This window comes from Lissotriton vulgaris, chromosome 5 (genome assembly GCF_964263255.1).
Source record: "Lissotriton vulgaris chromosome 5, aLisVul1.2, whole genome shotgun sequence".
NCBI classification, from domain to species: Eukaryota; Metazoa; Chordata; class Amphibia; order Caudata; family Salamandridae; genus Lissotriton; species Lissotriton vulgaris.
This window is the reverse complement of record NC_141693.1, coordinates 1,959,322,009-1,959,342,583: the sequence shown is the minus strand read 5'-3', so window position 1 is coordinate 1,959,342,583 and position 20,575 is coordinate 1,959,322,009.

The window sequence follows — 20,575 nt, the reverse complement described above, 5'->3', positions numbered from 1 at the left end:
AAACAATAAGGAGAGCAGAGACATTGGGAAAAGGACAGTAGAAAGGTAAAAAGAGAAGAAGATTAAAGACCAGAAGGAGAAGAGACAAGGTGAGAACGGACGGGAAGTTGTAGAGAGTAGGGGATGTAATGTGGGGAGATGAGAATGCTTGGAAAGAACTAAATATGGCAGAGGGAAGAATGAGGTATAGGAAAAAGAACAGAAGAGTACAACACAATAGAGCGGGGCAATGAGAATGTGGAGATATGAACATGTGTAGAAGGGGACAGAACATGGGGAGATTGTTGAAAAGGGATAATGAAGTGAACTGGCAGGGAGATGACGGAATGAAGACAGAAGAAAATGAAGAGAGAACACTGTACCCTGGAGACAAAGGAACAAAGAAGGGGGAAAAGAACAGGCATGAAAGCAGAGGGTGGAAAAAACTGAGGGAGGAGGAGAGAGCTCAATAATGTAAGATAAACTGTGAAGGAGAAATTGGAAGAAAGTGAAAGGAGGACAAGAGGGGAGAGGGGGTTAGATATGAAAAGGAAATGAGAACGGCCCTTAGAAGTAGAGACTAGAGGAGAAGAGAAGAGGAGTGAATAAGGTAACGTCAAAAACAGTAAGTGGAAATAGGATTTTTGGAGAGGAAATTAATTCAGAGGGGAGTGACTGGTCAAAAGGAGTCCAAGGGCCAGATGTAGGTGGCCAAATATCGAGCGCTAATGCTGAAATTCGCAGCGATCGCTATTTGGCAGCGGGCAATGTAGGTAAGTTGAAACCTACTGCAAAATAAGGAATCGCAATATTAAGATTCCTTATTTTGACTTTAGGGCATATATGTGCGCCACATGTGCACACATGCACATTTCAGAGGTGCAACAGGGTGTCCTTTTGGAACCCTGGCATCCTTGAAATTGTGCCCGCAATTTGCGGGTGCCTCTTGGTGACTGGCAAATTGCGGGAGCAATTCCTATGGGCTCTTGGCCTATAGGAATGAATGGGAAGGTATTCCTTAATTGCGAATCGCAATTTGCGATTCACAATTAAGGAATATTAAGGAATCGCTAAATTTTATTGCGATTCCTACCCACATGGCATTTTGTGATTCCTTGACAGCGATTCCCAAAAAAATCGCTCTTAAGAAATCGCAAACATGCATTTACCTACATCTTGCACTAAGTAATAGGAGCAAAAGAGAGAAAGGTGACAGTCCACGCTCCACCTCACTATAAATCACCCCTGCGATCAACACCAGCTTCTGGACCATTATGACCAGCACCCTGCTTATCTTTCAAAGAAGCTCATCATCTCTGGTGGTTCGCGGCACACCCACAACCAGGACAGAGGACACCATCAGACTAAGAATAAAAAAGAAAAATACAAGACATCTGACCGTTTTCATCCATGAACCCAGGATCTGGATCAACATCTCATGTCCATGAGCCTCAATACTGCTTCAAAATAGGAAAGAGTTGAAGACACACCTCCTTAAGGAACACTACGTCACAGTGCATTAACATTCAATAACCCTGTGACCTCTTCTATCACTCCTTATGATTGCCTTGACTCTGTCCCTGTCTGCCTCTAATGTTCTATGCCATTGCTCATCTCAGGAATGTGTGTGATGTAATTAGCAAACCACAGAGTGACCTCAATGGTCCTTTTTGACCCCTTTCCATTGGTAGCTGGATGTTGGTTCTGTAGAGGCTGGCTAGATCGCATCACACCTACAGTGATCAAAACCTGCCATGCACTATAAGAGCCTGAGATTCCAGGGACCTCATTTATGAGAACTGATGCATCGCTGCGTGAAAGCAGTGATGCGTCACATCTCAGTGCGCACTCCTTGCGACATTCCTGATGCGCCATATTTAATGTATGATGCATCATTGCGCAACACAGTTACAGATACGTCAGTATTTCTGACGTATCAGTAAGCACAAAAGTGACGCATTGCTGGAGTGTGTCACAAAAGTGACGCACACCAGCAATGCGTCCTGTCACATGGGGCAAGGCCCATGTGAAAGAGCCTGCGTCAGTCTTACGCTTGCTGTGAGGCAGGTGCAAGATTTTGACGCAACGGCGTCCTAAAAGTGACGCAGTGAAATCTTATAGATTTCACTGCGTCACTTCTACGACCCTTCCTTGCATCAATACGCCCCCCTTGCATACATTATACCTGTCGCAGGTATAATGTGGCGTAGGGGTTTACAAAGTGACGCATCTACCTAGATGCGTCACTTTGTAAATATGGCGCAACAAGGCGCATTTTTTATGCCACTGGTGCGTCACAAAAAGTGACGCACCGGCGGCGTAAAAGTGATGCACAGCCTCATAAATGAGGCCCCATGTGTCTTTATTTCTGTGAGGAACTTAGCACCGCTAAGTCCTACAGAGAGCAGAGGCAGCATTTCAGGGTCCAGTCAGACTGAAGTTGTATCTTAGAGTAGTCTACTTGTCAAAGCACAGCCGGTGTGAGACCAGCATGTGACGCTTTAAGAGGCAACTGTGAGGAGGCCGGTCACCTCTGTATGTGCCACCGCTTTGTATTGTCATGTCTATGTGCAACATTGTGAAAAACATCCTTTGAGGTGAGCCATTACAGTTCTGGCCTGCAACACCCTCCAGGCGCAAAGCCAGCATGTGACCATGCTACAGTGATAGTGTAGGGATGGTCATCACCGCTGTGATCCCCTACATCATAAGTGAGACACCACGTGATCCTGCAAATTTTTGCCTATGTGGTGGAGGTCACCCTCGTGAGCCCCACTTGACCCACCCCAAAGCTGTACTTGACAGCCTGTGTCCTTCAAATTAAGTCTACAAAGTGTGGCACCACCTGCTAGAAAACGTTTGGCAACAAACATTTTTCAAGCATTAAAACAATTTCTTACTACATTTAACACAGTTTTTTTGTGTGTCTAGTCTACACTATGGGGGAGATTTATGAAAAAGTCACGCAACGCAGCCCAGCCCCCGCGAGGCTATCTCCTCCCCTTTCCCTTGTGCCGGTGCTGATTACAGCTGCCGTGCGCCATGCACACACCTTAGAGCTGCAGCGCTAGGCTGTGTGCATGAGTCCAACATAGGTTTTGTACAGGAAGGGTACCTTTCCTGTACAAAATGCTATGTTCAACACAAGGTAAAGCTTTTCCCCCTTTGTATGCGTGCTGCACAATGAGGCATGCATGCAAAGTAAGAGAAGGAAGAAGAAATGAAAGCATCTCTCCTTCCTTGCACCTAGTTGAAAAGGGCGCAGGTTGCTCACGCTAAACCCAATCTACTGTTTTTAGTAAATTGGGTTTAGTGTGAGAAACGTAGGGTGGTTGCATGGGAACGCCCATGCACCAGCCTTGGTATGCCCCCATAGCAAAAAGTAACGCGAAGCAGCGTAATGCGCTGCTTCGCATTACTTTTACATTATTTCCAGTGCAAAACAAATTTAGCGCTGTAAAATACATTACAAAAAAATGATTTTGTGCCGTTTTGCATCACTTTTGTGATGCAAACACGGCGCAAAAGCTTAGTAAATCTCCCCCCTAGATGTTTTACTGTAGGCTTAAACATCTTGTGCTAATTACCTCACAGTTCTCTAGGATAATATCTTCAATTTCCATATTAGCTTTTACTCTCAGTGTATCCACTCTCATTCACACACCGAAGCATCTTTCATCATGCAGACTCACCAACTCAAAACTGCCCATCTTTTTGATCAAAACTGATTGATTTGAATGGAATTTGAAAGGAAGAAACTAAAGAAGATGAGGCAAGTGATCATAAAAATTCATACTGATTTGTCAATAGGTGGCAAACCTATTAATACAAGGAATTGGCAATTTTTTCTCTAAAATGCAATTTTTCTCTTTATTTGTTTAACTGTTTTCTAAAGCATTGTGGATCGTTTCACAGCTACAGTTCAGAATGTAAATCCATGAGTTTTGGAAGCAGGAGTCCAGTGTTTCGAGATGCACCAACCACGTCTGATGTTTCTCACTTCTGGGATCTAACCAGACACTAGTTTGAAAAGCTCCAGTTTGAGAAGGTTTCTGGAATGAGAATAGCTTGGCTCTGCCCACAAGGTGTATTTTAAGGGCATACCCCAGTTTAAGGCCGTGAACGCCCAGTGATCTACCTCCGTAGTTTAGTATCCTAAAGACTTGTGAGATGCAGCTGATTGGATTGTAGTATAGAATATCGAGGTCACATAATAAATTGACCAGAATAACAAGGGACAATATTTCGAGACGGTAAGTTTATAGAGGGAGGTATAAATTTACTATTCTTAACGCCACATCTATGTAAATATATATAAATATATATCTGTGTATATATATATATATATATATATATATACACACATTCTGTCAGTGGCGACTGCCTGTGTGAACAAGGCAGGTGTGCCGAAATGCGTCATAGCGAAGTTATCAAATAAACATAGAGACTGAAGGGAAAATGCTAACCCTGTGTCGGTGTCCGATCTTTATGGGATTTCGGAAGTGGTTTATATATATCCTTTCTCGCCTACCTGTATCCAAGCACCAATGAGGAGAGAGTATCCCCCTTTAAAGACTGTGACGCCCCGCATCTGAAAACCTTCCCACACCTTTCTGCACCGAGGAAAGCTACGGCTGAAACGCGTCTGCGAAAATAAAGGTGTGCCAAATCATTACCCCCGTGAGTGCCTGTACTTGCTTTAACCCTGCGAGTTTTGGAGCGCGATATATATATATATATATATATATATATATATATATATATATATATATATATATATATATACATATAAAGTTCCACAAGTGTCCACACTTCAGGACACACTCACCATCGACCACTTAATTTCATAAGGCAGCAGCGCATACATCAATCCATCGGCAAAATCACCAGCCTTCGGTGTTTCAGACATCACCTTTGTCCTTGATCATAGGCAGCGAGCAGCAGTCAAATGGAAGGCACAAAAACGGCTGCTTAAGTAACATCAATTTCTTTATTGGCCCCAGGTGCGGCCTCACAGAATATCCACTGATGTCTCATGGGAACAGTAGTCTTCATATAAAGCCTCAATTCGTATTAGAATTCATGCTGCCACTCGTATTAATTACGCACAATTCACCCATAAGTGGGCTCCCCATGGAATGTTTAGTGCGTTGCCAAATAAATAATTGCCCTGCCAATGGTCCGATATCGGATATATATATATATATATATATATATATATATATATATATATATATATATATATATATATATATATATATATATATATATATATATATATATATATATATATATATATATATATATATATATATACGATTTTAAGTATTTGTACTGCAAATATGAAATTATATTATCAATGCATACCTCAGGTTTCAATGAATTTAGTTACCTGGGGACAGTATTTGAACAGTTATTTGGTTTCATTGCTTCATAAAAGGATTGATTTGCAATGTTTGTTGCCAGTGCCCTGCTGTGAACTACACTAGTATTTTTACTATGTTCACTATTAGTCAGGTGGCAGCCCATCACATGACCATGTGGTAGGGTTTTAAATATTGTGTTCAACACTACAATGACGTTTATGTGAGCCAGGCGACTGGGATCGCCGAAACGCGTCATACCACTTGCACTGATTGAAGAATAAAACGATTTCATTTGCACCAGCAACCAGCGTATTCGCGCGTCTGCTTTTCTCCTGATGGTGCCTGCAAAAGCATTTGGAGTGTAACCTGATATATATATATATATATATATATATACATATATATATATATATATATATATATATATATATATATATATATATATATATATATATATATATATATATATATATATTCGGCATAAGGCGTCCGTAGCAGCAGCATGCAGCAGCAGCAAAGTAGACGAGGCAAACCCGATTTTTGTGGATGTGGTAAGTTTTATTTAAGTAAATCCCTCATCACCACTTCGCCATGACGCGTTTCGGTGCACACAGCACCTTGATCACATGACAATCGCTGCAAGGCGGGCGTGCTCATTATAAATTGCCTGGAGCCAGTCAGAATAACGTCATAAACATAAAAGACGTATATACATACATATATATAGATATAGATATAATTATGGTATGTAGATGTGGAATTCAGAATAGTCATTTTATACACACCTGTCGAAACTTCGGCCCTCGATATTTTGGTCGTGAAATAAGTGATCTGGATATTCCCACCTCGATATTCTAAACCCACATCAGCTGATTGGAGATTACGCATATTGTTTGTGTATCATGTTCAAGTGTGGCTGCAGAGGTCTAATATTCACTGTGCACATTTGTAAATGTATGTTTAGTATCTAGCTGTGCGAATTAAAGCACTTCTACTTTTTAAAAGTGAAAGCGCTGGCTGGCCACTTATGTTATTGTGTGCTTTGTGGAGTTCTGAGTTTCTAACCCACTCCACCTGCCTGAGTAAGCCTTGGACTACTCCAGCCATGCAAAGTCTCACGCATAAGAGGTTCACTCATAACTAGGACGTTAGGCTAACGTAAATTATTTACTGCTGCCACATTATCACACGGAAATATGTTGTCACGCAATTCTAAGCTGCTTTTAAATCATGCATGTCACCTGGAATATAAATTATTTGTCAGTGCCCAGACTAACTCAGTATTGGAAGAGCGCAGGGCCGGACTAAGGAACCGAAAGGTGCCATGAAAAAAATGCTCAAACAAGCTAGCTCCTTTCATCTCCTCGTGCTATTGCTCTCTTTTCTATCCATCCATTTTCTCTCTCATCTCCTTCTCTGCATGCTTTCTCTCTACTTTTTCCTTCCTTCTTCTGTCTCTATTTTATTTTTATTTTACGGAATTTTACATAGCACAAACTTGACCCGAAACAGGTATCAGAGCGCTTTACAAAGCACCAGTTGCTTAAAATGAGGACACATTAATTTTTAGGTCTCGCACCTGGCGACACAGCGCGAAAGAGCTGTCACCAGCGAGACCTATAGCTGTCGACTCTGCTATCAAGGGCCTTAAAAGGTAGACAGGAGATGGGCACGAGCAGGCTGCAGGCCGGACTGGGGCACGTGCACGTTCACTATGTACAGTTACGCGCTGTGCCCATCTCCTGTCTCCCTTGCAAGCCTCATGCACTTCTCGCATGCAGTAACGGCCAACACACACACACACAGCCACCCCCCCTGCTTTTGCTTCGCGTTACACACATGCACGCACACATATACACAAGCGCACACACCCACACACAAGCGCACACACACAGAGACAGGCACACACACACAGAAGACAGAAGTCTGGCACCACAAGAGGCGTGACGCTCCCGAACTTCCAGTTTCTGGATGTGCACGCTCGCGGCTTGTTTAATTCTGCAGTCAGGCTAAGCGTCAGCTGTGAGTAATCAGTGTGCTTCTAACATTTTATTTATGGCACAATGCACTTTGTTATGCCTTGTTATATTCCACTGCACCCTCTGCATTATAATGTCTCTTCCATACGTTCATTTTTCTCACTGTATGCTGCGTCTTTTTTGGGGCGAACCCGTACCCCATTCTCTAGCTGGCACGTAGTCACTTACTGTATTCAGGGTGTATTTGCTGCTTTGGGATTTCCACTGCGGGAGCCTCTCCTCCTGCCGACTCTGAAGGGCTGTGACGTGGTGAGGAGGGGCAGGCTAGAGGGGCTTGTTAATGTTAGGATCTCCCTTGTTCAGAGAAGATAACCTGTCTTTACAGCCCTGTGTGTAAGAGCACCCCAGGGCGCAGGAACTTTCACCAAAAGAGGTGTTGGAGAGGAAGCCCAACGGGGAGCAGGACTCATCATGGGGTTGCATCGGGGCAGCACACGGTCGATCTACTGCCCCCTAGAACCAAGACGTCTCTCTGTGGGCTACTCCAGCTCTTCTCACCAAAGTGAAAGTAGAGGCAGGCTGAACCTGCCCGAACCTGTTAGTGGCCTAGTCACCCTACAAGTCTGGCACATGAGGTGTTTGGCGAGAGAAAAGAGGCGGGACTTGGCATGACCACACGTAAGCAAAATACCAACATGACGTGTTTCTTTCTGTATAAATCCCATTCTTAAGGAAACGTTGAATGAAGTGAAATGGGAAGCTCCCGGAGGCGCCACATATATTCATAACGTAAGTTAAGAAATCTGTTATATTAATTTGCACCGGTGGAAACACATGTGGTCAGTCGGAGTTCGCCTCTGATCTGCCCACCCCTTCTTTCCCCAGAGCCAACGAAAAACAAGCATTTGCAATGCAATAGGTCTTGCATTTATGCAAGTTTGAGCTATTGACATTGCAAATGACAATGCCTTTTATTTATGTTTTAAAAACGAAAACAAAAATAAAAGGCAATAGCTCAAACTTGCGTAAATGTGAGACCTATTGCATTGCAAATGCTTGTTTTTGTTAGGCACGAGGAGATTAAGGGATTTGCCCAGAAACACAGGATGTTCAGCGTTGTTGCCGAGACCCGAACCCCGTTCCCCAGATTCGAGGACGACCGCCTAGCCCTTAGGCCAACTCCTCTCTTGAAGCCTCTCTGTTTCTGCTGCAATTAATGTCTGGTGGTGTAAAAGGCCTGTCCATCCATGTGAGAGCGCAGTATTTAGCTGCTGCTGTCGTTGTGAGTTCCTGACCTGGTGCTCGTCCGTGTTTCTTGCCCTGAACTGTGCCCTCAGGGCAGTAGTGGGCGTTGTGAACTCTGGAAGGTTACATTTACTATTCTAACTTCAGTTCTAGAATATTTGGAGAAAGAGCAACTTTCAGCCCAAATATTCCAGGAGGCTTATTTACTATTCTAACTCCGGTCCTGGAATATTGTAGAGAAAGTTATATATTTCTGAAGTATTTTTAAAAAGGGTTGAAAAGTAGTAATTTTAAATTGGAGAAAGTGCTGCCCTTAGGGCACAGCTCAGGGTAAAAAACTAGGGGGCAGATTTCCAAGGCCCTTGCGCCACTTTTGTGTCATTTTTAACATGGAGCAGTGACGCAAAAGTGGTGCAAGCAGATTGTAAATAGGCCCCTAGGAATACTGCTTCACTCGAAGAGAGCTCAGGTGGCTCCCAAGGTGATGCAACAGGTTCATTGTGTTGTAGTGTAGCTCCTATATTCCCAATAGGCTCTGCGCATTGGAATAACATAAACAGCAGTATAGACGTAGGACTGAGGTCATCTAGGTCTCTACTGACTATGTTAGACTTAATTAGTTTTGCCAGCTAGCTCAGAGGTCACAAGAAACTTTCTCAAATGTTCAGGAAAGGGTTAACCGTCCTGATTTAGACAAGAAGGGATTAGTTTCTGACAACCGCATAAACATGACAACTTTGCTCCCTCAGAATAAAGAGTGTATCTCTAGAGTCGTGTGAAAACAATAGACAGCTATTTCACTCAGTCATTCGTGCATGCTTAATTTCACCAGAGTGCAGAGAAATAGAGAGACGGGTGTTTTCAATAAAAGGTGTTGTTTTATTGAGCAATCATCTTTCTCATGCAATAGAAATGAATTGCCACAATTGCAATACTTATTATAAAGTAAAGTGCGTACAGTAAAAGTAGTATTATGAAATAATACTGTAAAAGCATTGATATGGTTTCTTAGCCATATGATACTTTAAAATGGATAAAATATATACATACATAATGGAAACAATTCTGTTTTCCTTTTTACCAGCAAGTGGCGGTAGTACTACTGATCTTGTTCCGCTGACAGCTAAGACAGGTGCTGCTTTTCTGTAAGAAGGCCCAAATTCCTTCTTCACCGCAATTTTTTCTCTGACCAGATCCCCAATCTTTGGAATCCAGACAGGTCTTGCTGGGACAGGTGGTCCTTCAGTGGTTGTTGGCTTAAACTTTATGTTACTTAGACTCTTTCTTGTTTCATTCAAGTCCTGTAAAACAGCCAAACGATCTTTGATATCAAAAGCTTTTTCTTCTACCACTGTAGTTTGACTATCCAGATCCTGGATAATCATTCTAGTACCAAACAAAAGTTCATACGGACTGATACCTCCTAGAGAATTTCTTGGCATGTTATTAAGACTACGTTGGACACTTATTAGATGTTTGACCCACCCATCACCCAAACCAAATACCTTCGCTGTTATAGATTGCTTTATGTCACGGTTTTTTCTTTCCACTACCGCATTTCCCTCAGGATGGAAGGTAGAAGAGTACCGCAATGCAATGCCCATGCTGGTCATGGCCTTTTTGTAAGCTCGATAGCTAAACGCAGGACCCTGGTCAGAATGTAGCATGCCAATTGTGTATGTGCCGATAAAGACTCGCAAATCTTTTATAACAGTTCTGGCGTCAGACGAGCGCTGGGGCCACATTTTTAAGTGAATTCAGTCTAAATAATTATGGGGACGCATTTCTCCGGCTGGATTTCTGCGTATAGATCGCCTGATGCTTTCTAATAAAGGTGTCCTGGCAATAGTCTGGTCCGGTTCACAACTGCAATCTCTGTTGCAGTCTGGACAATCCATTGCAAATTTGTCAATTTGCAAGCTCATCCCCGGCCACCAGTATTCTGATTGTAATTCTGTTAGAGATTTCAAGATCTCTTGGTGCCTCGGACCCAGTCCCATGTGTGCGTCTTCAATCAATAAAACTCTCCGGTTCGTGTTTGGAATTACTCTATCCCCCACTCCAGGGATTTGAGCCAAAGGAACGGAGTTTGCATCAATTATGTATGTATTACTGAGTGGATAGTTGAGAGGTAATGCTGCATAATCGCCTTTTAACGACGCTTTTACCACCAGCAGGGTTTCTCGATCTATGTGTTTTTTGAACGCTTTTTTGTGGCTACGGAAGCCGGTTGAACCGCTGCCGATGTGGCTCTTGTTAGCCAATCAATTCCCTGTAACGTGAACGCCATCACGTTGATGACTCTGTATGTATCACGTGAGTCTTTTGTAGTTCTTTCTGCAAAAGAACTACTTGTTCCCAAAGCGTTTTATGCTTAATTGTGGCACCTGTGCCATCTTTGTAACCGTTTTTGCTCCATGTCTGCATGTCACTGTTGTATGACTTGATACAGTAATGCGAATCGCACACTATTAGTGTGGGGAATTCACGATCGGTATTTTCAAGCGTCATCTTTAAAGATCTTATTTCAGCTCGCTGAGCTGAACAGTTTCTGAGTGATTCAGTTTTGGTAATGATCGGTTTGAATTTACCAGAGCGCCAGCGACCTTTAACACTCGCGCACGCTGCATTGTAGGATTTCTTCTCTACATCGTAATGGTGTGAAAATCTGTCCATACAGATTACACAGGTATATTGTTCGAGAGGCAGAATTTCGATTGGCAGAGGATATTCTTGTTCGTATTCTAGATCATCTAGTTTTTTCATTTTCGGGTCAAAATAGTATTTCACGTCTTCTGCAGCAAGAGAATTTTCCCATTGTATCCATTTTGGATCTAATGCCACTGCATTCAGATTGCGTGGACTTGGTAATGCCTCAAGGGCTGATTCTGCTGTATAAACAGTTATTCTCTTGCCTTGGGCTAGGGCTCTTTCTCTTGCTACAACAGTTTGAATCGCTGTCAGAATGTTTGCTGTAGAACTGAATTTCATTTCAGCTTGAGTGTACAAATGTGATTTGTAAGCTATAGGGACCGTTTCTCCCTCATTAGAGGTCAGGTATGTGAATCCGCATCTTCCTGGGATGACTCGGATTACAAGGTTGCGTTCGTTTGCGCGTGTTTGCTGTTTTGTTTTAGTTAACATGTCTGTCTGTAATGATCTCAAAATTTCTGTGTGTTTTTGAGTCCAATGTATTGGTTTGAAATCAGGTTTTATTAATTCATAGAGAGGTTTAACCCTCTCTGCATAATTTAGAATGTATGTTCTACCGAAATTCAGGAAGCCTAGTATTGATTGTACATTTTTCAGCGTTTTTGGTGCTTGGAGTACTGCACACTTCTCTAGGAAGTTGTCTGCCAGGCTTTTGCCTTTACTTGATAATTCATATCCTAAAAATAGGACTGTTAGATGGGCAATTCTTGACTTTTTAAAGTTGAATTTGTAACCCTCTGATGCGAACCCAAGAATTATGGTGTTCACTCTTTTTAAGTGAGTCTAAAGGTCATCGTCTGTAAGATAGATGTCATCGACATATGATAATGCATCATCATCATATATTTGTAGTAATTCTGTTACTCTTGCTGAGATTAATCCTGGGCTTTTCTTGAATCCCTGTGGGAGTCGGCAAAATTGTTTTTGAGACCCCATTATTGAAAAAGCGGTCAAATACCTGCTTTCAGGTGCAATGTTTTGACAGAAGAATCCATTAGAGATATCTAATGTTGTTTTATATTTTTTGCGCACAATGTTGTTCATTAGTGCTGCACTTTGAGAGTTTTGTACTGCAAAAGTTTTGCAGCAGAAGTTTAAATGTCTGTAGTCCAAAACAAGGCGATATGAATCATCTGGCTTGGAGACAGGAAACAAAGGATTGTTCATTTGTGAGGTGCATGTTTCAATCACCCCTTGATATTCAAGTTGATCTAAGATCTCCCTGACTTGCTTTTTAGCTACTTGTTTAACTGGGTACTACCTTTGTGCAGTAGGTTGATTTTTTAACTGGATTTTGTGGTGAGGTGAGTCGTCATCTCATCCTACATGATTTTTGTATAATGCAGGTGCTTGGGCCACTGTCCATTTTCTTGCGAATGTCTATTTTTTATGAATTGGAATATGATTTGAGAAGGTAGGCATAATCATTTCTTCGCCATGAGGCCATTCCATGACAAACTCTGGTGGCCAGTCTTTTTCAGCTAACAGGATGTCATAGCCTTTAGAAAGATTCTCCCAAAAGAGACCTTTTATTTTCCTAGTTTTATCTCCCTCTACACGCAATGTTATTTCATATAGTTTATGGGGCACGCTAACTCGTGTGTCTGCAGTTTCCACCTGAATGTATTCATTCGTGTCCACTGTCTCCAGAAGATTCATCAGGATCTTGCGAGCTATGGTCACTTCTGCTGCGCTGTCTAGCATTGTCTGGGCCCACTCTCTGTTTTTCAGTTGTGTCCTCAGAATCCTCGGCATGTTTAATTTTAATACTTGCTACCTTCTTTCTGGGAAATTGTAATTTTTTACTTTGATGAGCAGGTTCTTTGTCTTTGGACTTGACGTGCTCTTCCTTGTGTTCTGACCAATTTCTGTGAGGAAGTTTGAAAAGAGCGAGAGGGACGTGTATCAATATCTTGACATTTATCAGGTTTTCTCAATTTATCGGTATCTTTTCTCAGAGGGTTCCCTTTGGGGAGACTTGCCTCCTTGGCGAGGAGATCTTTCTTTCCGTTGAGGAGACCTTCCTCTGGACTGGAATCGTTTTTCCTTGGGAGTGGATTGTTTATTACCATCCCAACTCTTTTTTTGGAGTATTTAGATTATTTTTAATAAATGTTTTTTCAGGATTTTCAGTTAATTGGGGTTTTATTGGTTTCCCACCCAAACTATCTCTTTCTAGATCTTCATACGATTTTTCTATGATTCTGGCAAGTTCAAATGGTTGGTCTGTTATATCTGTCTCCTTCAATTTCTGGAGGTACTTTATATCATCCCTTGCCAATTGAAATAATTCTCTATATGCCTTTGTTAATTCTTTTAGTTTAACCATAAGTTCTTCGCTCAACATTGTTTCAATGTCTGGGTGTGATGTGTAGCTGGCTAGAACCGGCCACGTGGCTCCTAGTCTACCTTGTGGACTGTGCCTGGTGATGTGATTTTGATGTTTTAGGGCGCCATTAAACCAGAGCAGGTGCTCTTGGTAAGTTAGTGGGATTTCAACGTCCTCGAAAGGAGTGTATATATCCGGAGGCTCCTCTATTTTGTAATAGTGGAAATCTTTTGTCACAGCGTGTGCTGCTGGAAAATGTATCCATGAAACTCTGTCTGCCGATACTCATGTGCCTCTATCTTGGTGATAGTCCATTTTCTATAAGTTTAAGAGTTATAGTTCTTCCTATATTGACCGGAATGATTATAGCACCCGGGTCCTTTTCTTGGATGGTTGTGTCATCCGCTAAGAGTTGAGCTGCTAATGCTTCTCTATCTCTTTCTTCTTCACTTTCCCCCATTTTACTGAAAGAAAGTTTTTTGTTGCAGATCAAGTTTCAAGGAAACAAATATTAGGTGCACAATATTTTGGAACACTGTATCCTTCAACGTTGACTAAACCAAAAACTAATACATAGGATTCTCCAGTATTCAATCTTTCATAGATTCACATGCTTGTATCTTCCCCGTCGTCATGGTGGGAGTCTCCCGGTAAATAATAATCATAGCAGTAGAAGAAAAAACTGCCTGAAACCATAGAGTAGAGAAACCAGAGGGTAACCTCTCCTCCTCATTATGTGGCCCAAACTACAGCCAATCAGCAACCAGCCCCAGCCTACACCATTCCCAGCAGAGCCACCATACCTCAGATTTCTAACCGCCTTCGTGTGAGAAGGAGTCTCCCTGAGCTCTGCTCAGTTTTCTCTTCACTGAACTTTTGACCTTTGTCAGTTGGAATCAGGTACTATCTTTTCTTGTTAGAATTACTTCTGTCATGATGTCTGAAAGCTCTAAGAAGAGTCTTTTCAGAGCTTGCAGATCCTGTGGCAAGGCCAGACTTTTTTCTGAGGATCCTCACAAGGAATGCTTGTACTGCCTGTACCCCAAGCATATCCCTAAGGACTGCAAGTACTGCCAGAACTTCCCTCCCAAGACTCTGAGGGATAGGGAAGGACGCCTCCTATTATGGCTTCAGAAAAGGAAGGTTCATGACTCTGAATCTGAAGGAGAGGCCAAGGGACACACCTCTAAGAAGTTAAGAGGGTCCTCTGAGGAAAAGGGAGATGTGAGGCAAAAAGCAGGAAAATCTAAGGAAGGTGAACCTTCTACTTCACTCCCTCCAACTCCTCTCAAGCCTTCCACAGAAAAGAAGGCTCCGTCGTCGCTTCAGTCGATGAAATCTGTTAAAAATCCAGTCAGATCGACGACGAGACCGTCGACGACGGCGGCGAAGGCCATTCCGTCGACGACGGCGGCGACGACCGTCCCGTCGACGACGAGGACCAGTCCGTCGACGACGACGACAACAACAATCTCGACGTCGACAGCTTCGTCGACGATGATCGACTCCGTCGACGGTGAGTGTTAAGTCTTCGACGACGGCGAAATCTTCGTCGACGAGCATCCCGTCGACGACCCCGTCGACGATCCCGTCGACGATCCCGTCGACGGCGAGTAAATCATTGAAGATGTCATCTCCAACGAAAATAACGTCAACTTACATTTCTGTAAAAAGGATTGCTCCGTCGACGGGGGTGTTGACGAGCAGAAAAGGAGAATTTTCCACGCCAAAGATATCACCTCTGCTGCCCTCCACCATTCTGGATGGCCAGGAATCAGAGGAGGAAGGATCCTATGGAGCGGCGTACAGTCCTTCGCAGCTCCATATTAAGCATCAGGACACGGATGAGGAAGATCAACAGGAGGACTTTGCCTTTACAGACCGGCCGGTCAAGGGCCAGATGAGATATGAGTCTTTTCACCAGGCCTATCACTATGATGATGAGGAGGAAGTGGATACGCCTGCGCGAGATGAGGCAATGTCGGTGCCAATCTCTTTAATATCTGACTTAAGGAGTATGATAGACAGCTATTATCGTCGCTTTCCAGAAGATAATGCTTCCGCGGCCTCTGAGAAAGGCTCTCAACCTGTTAAAGAGACGCCTATAACTCAACCACCTCCCCCTCCTCGGAAGGAGGTTCAAAACGTAATTACGATTCGTGATGACCTGAATGAGTCTGATCATGAGGAGGAAGAAGGAGAAATTTCTCAGGATGAGGAAGTGGGAGACGAATGGAACCAGTATATTGCTCCAACGTCCCCGGCGTCACACTTGCCTCAATCAAGTTCTCCACCAGAGGATATAGCCAGCTTTCATGACCTGATGGAGAAAGCGGCTAAAAGGTTCAAGCTTTCTATGCCAGTCAAGGAAAATGATTGTTTCCTTTACGACTTTAAGGAGTCCTCCAGGAAGTCGGTAAGGGCTATTCCGATCATTGAGCATATCTGGGAGGAAGGACTCAAATTGATGAAGAATCCAGCCTCAGTCCCAGCATCCATTCCCAGGCTGGACAAGAAGTATCGTGCTGTAAAGAAGGCTCCAGCATGTCTTATTGGTCATCCTCGTCCAGACTCGGTGGTGACTCAAGCAGCCCAGAAGCGCTCCAAGAACCCGATGGCCACATGCGTGGCGCCCCCCGATAAGGAGGGCAAGAAGATGGATGGCATAGGTAAACGCTTTGCGGTAATGGCAGCGGCTTCCATCAAAGCTACCAACGCAATGGCTCTGCTGAGCCGGTTCAATAGACAGATGTGGTCGGACATCGCGCCTTTCCTGTCGCACCTTCCGGAGGACAAGAAAGAGGAGGCAACTACCATTCTTCAAGATGGAGCCAGAGCAGCGTCGGAGTCCATAGATGTGGCAATGGACATATCGTCTATAGCCTTTCGCCAAATGGCCGGGGCGGTAACCCTACGGAGGCAGGGATGGCTCAAGGCTACGTCTTTTCGACCGGAAGTCCAGTCTAAGATATTGGATATGCCATTTGATGGAGAAAGCCTCTTTGGAAAACAGATTGATGAGGCGTTACAGGGAATAAAAGCAGATACCGACACTGCTAGATCTTTGGGATCATTGCAACAAGGCCGTTATCAGTCCTTTCGTGGCCGAGGATCCAGAGGACACTTTCAACAACAACGTTCCTCTTATCAACCTTATAACCAGCAGGGTTACCGTCAGTACTCCTCCAACCAGCAATATCGGTCCTCAAACACTTCCTTCCAACAACAAGGAAGGAGAAAGTCCGCAGCCAGAGGGAAGCAAGACTCTGGTCGCAGACAGTGATGTTCCGCAGGCGCCTCCATTGCCGCTTCAGATCGACCAGTTCCACTACCTCTCTCAGTTTCTCCCGCATTGGCAGTCCATAACATCGGACAGATGGGTATTGGACAATATTACACAGGGTCACACCCTGGAATTCTCGCAAAAACCTCCAAATCGTCCACCCCTCTGCAGAGTTCATCAACACCTAACGGCTCTCAAAGCAGAGGTCTTATCACTCATTCTGAAAGGAGCGATAGAGGAAGTACCACCAAACCAGCGGGGAACAGGTTTTTATTCACACTTCTTCCTTATAAGGAAAAAGCAGTCATCAAAATGGAGACAGGTGCTGGACCTCAGAGATCTGAACACATACATAAAAAAGATTTCTTTCCGTATGCTATCCTTGCAGGAAATTCTGCTACTGCTTCGCAAAGGAGACTACATGGTCTCTCTAGACCTGCTGGAGGCATACTTCCACATTCCGATACACAAAAAGCACAAAAAATATCTACGATTCATGGTGGCGGGGCGCCATTACCAGTTCAGAGTTTTACCTTTCGGACTGAAGTCCGCCCCCAGAGTTTTCACGAAATGCATGGCCCCTATAGCGGCGCACTTAAGGCAGCAAGGTCTACAGGTGTTCCCATACTTGGACGACTGGTTAGTAAAAGGACCATCGTTCCAAGCAACGCGGAGATCTCTACGGAAGTGCACGGATCTCTTCCAAAGACTAGGTCTTCGGATAAACAAAGAAAAATCATCCTTTGTTCCGACTTGTGCTCTACAGTTCTTAGGGGCAATCTTGAAAACACAAGAATTGAAGGCTTACCCTTCAGAGGAAAGGGTAACGAAAATCTTGAATCTGACTGCATCCCTAGCAGCAAAAAAGTTCACTTCCATCAGGATATTCAAATCATTACTGGGAATGATGTCCTCTTGCATTCCGCTGATCCCCAACTGCCGTTTACAAATGAGACCGTTACAGGAAGCCCTGGACAAGCAATGGGTCCAAGCCCTGGGTTCCTTCGACGACAAGCTGGTCATAACAAGTCAGATCAAGCGGGCAATGTCATGGTGGGGTATCAGGAGCAACCTAACAAAAGGCCTCACATTCGAACCACAATCACCAAGCTACGTCATGACGTCAGACGCTTCATTGCGAGGTTGGGGGGCTCATCTACAAGACCTGGAAATTCAAGGCCTTTGGTCTCCTCAAGAGGCGAAACGTCACATCAATCTCTTGGAATTGGAAGCAGTCTTCCTGGGCCTCCAGGCTTTCCTTCCCAGGATCCAAGGTTCATCGGTTTTAGTGCGGACAGACAGCACAACAACAATGATTTACCTGCGCAAACAGGGTGGAACGAGATCAAAACCCTTGTCGATTCTGGCACAAAGAATCTGGAAATGGCTATTGTGTCAAAAAATAACGCTGCAAGTAGAACATGTTCCGGGAGTAGACAACACAAAAGCGGATCTGTTAAGCAGGTCATCCGACATTTGCCACGAGTGGGAAATCAGCCAGATCCAGCTGAATCGGATTTTCAAAGTGTGGGGCAAACCAGGTCTGGACTTGTTTGCAACTCAGAGCAACAAAAAATGCAGTCATTATGCCAGCAGGTTCCCTCAGCAGGATTCGAGGGGGAACGCTCTTCACCTCCGATGGACAGGGATGTTTGCCTATGCCTTCCCTCCCTTTTCCTTGATTCCCAGACTACTGAGGAAAATGAGAGCAGAACCTTGCCAGATAATACTGATAGCCCCGGCATGGCCGAGGCAGTTTTGGTATACAGAGCTTCTGCAGTTGTCGGTAGAACCGAGAATACAGCTCCCGATAACCAGAGATCTGATTTCCATGAACAGAGGTCAAGTACTTCAATCGCAACTGACCTCGCTAAGATTGTCTGCTTGGAACCTTTTGAGCACGAATTCCAGTCCCTAGATATCACCCCAGAATGTCGTGAAATACTGCAAAGTTCCGTGGCGCTGTCTACCAACAGGACATATGTGGCAAAATGGAAGCGATTCTGTAGTTGGTGCGTGGCTAATGCACTGCATCCCTTAACGTCCTCGACTGAGCAAATCCTTCCTTATTTGCTGCATTTGGCCAGATCAGGACTGGCACACTCGTCTATTAAAGTCCATCTAGCAGCAATTTCCAGATATAGAAGATCACCAGGATGCCCTTCCTTGTGGTCTAACAGACTAATCAAAGAATTCTTGAAAGGGCTGTTCAGGAAGTTTCCTCCTGTCAAGCGTCCCCCACCTTCATGGCAGCTTAACACGGTATTGTCGCAGCTGATGAAAGCTCCCTTCAAACCCATACACAAATCAGAATTGCAATTCTTGTCATGGAAAGTGGCATTACTGTTGGCGCTCACATCAGCCAGAAGAGTGAGCGAGATCCAAGCTTTTTTAGGTCTCGCCTAGACGAAAGCAAAAGCGAAGCTTTTGCTGTCTATGCGAGACAACTTATGTTGCCGCTTTTCTGGGAATATTGTGGACATCAGACTGTGACGAGCCTGTCCTCCTGGAGATTGCAGCTCGTGAGCGCGCACGTCGCGTCGCCCTGCCTGCTATTCGCATTCACACAAAGGCTCCCGCACGCATGCGCACATACACACACACACAGAGACACACACACCCCTCCCCCGTACTTCTGACGATAGTTAGATCTTACCTATTCAGGACTGCAATGGAAGTCCAGAGTGCAATCCCTGAGTGTAGCTTCTCGTTTTTTGTAGCCCCATGCATCCAGAGTAGTCCCTCTAGTCTCCTAGGGAACTCCGGCGGTGAAATCTGGAGCTGCGTACTGGTTTCGGTCGAGCTAGCGCTGGCGATTCTTGTTGGGATGGGGTGTAAAAAATAAAAAAAAAGGCGTCAGGAGCAGGCCGCGCGCCGACAAGCGCTGTGAGCGTGTACGGCGCCGGCGTCAGCTTCTCTCGCGTTAGCACAGGATCTGTGCACGAGCCAGCCGACAAGCGCTGTGAACACATGCAGCAGCGTGCGCTTGTTAAAAAGTGGTATACAACTGAAGCACACTGCCCATCTGATCGAGCTCCGAGTTTGAAAGTCCAGCTGCGTGGTGGCCAGTCTCCTTACAGCTCCCTTCCTCTTTGAAACCGAAGTCCCGGATACGGCTGAAGCGAGCGAGCGGCCGCCGCACATTCCGCGCCTGTGGAACGCCTCTCCGCCCCCCACCGACACCTGCAGTCCATCCGCCCATCGTGCGCTGGGGGCACACCCCCTCCGCCTTCCAAGCAGCGCCGAACTTCGGCAAGTTTGACTGCGCCGGGTTCGTTATGCGTCTAGGACCCGGGACACAAAGTATTGCTTGCGCTTCCTGTGGACAGCGCTGTGCAGTGGAGCTTGGAGCCTCTCCTGGTGCTTCCGAGGACTGGACATTTAAACCCGGCAGAGGAGAGCTTCATTCAGGTAAGCCCCGCTTTATTCGCACCAGTGGCCTCTTTTTCAGTGTGGTATGAAGCTGTGCTTGTTGTTTGAGAAACACCCTGCGCTGCCGGGTCTGTAGGGTCCACCGGTCTCTTTGTTTGGGAGTCAGATTAGTGTCCACTCGCTGGGCAGATCTGTGAACTGCTCCTGCAGCAGGGAATATACATCTACACTTTCTGACTGGTGTCTGGACAACTGAGCACCTCACTCTGCTCCAGAAGTGTCCTTCTGTTGTGTCCCGGTGTTTCGCTTA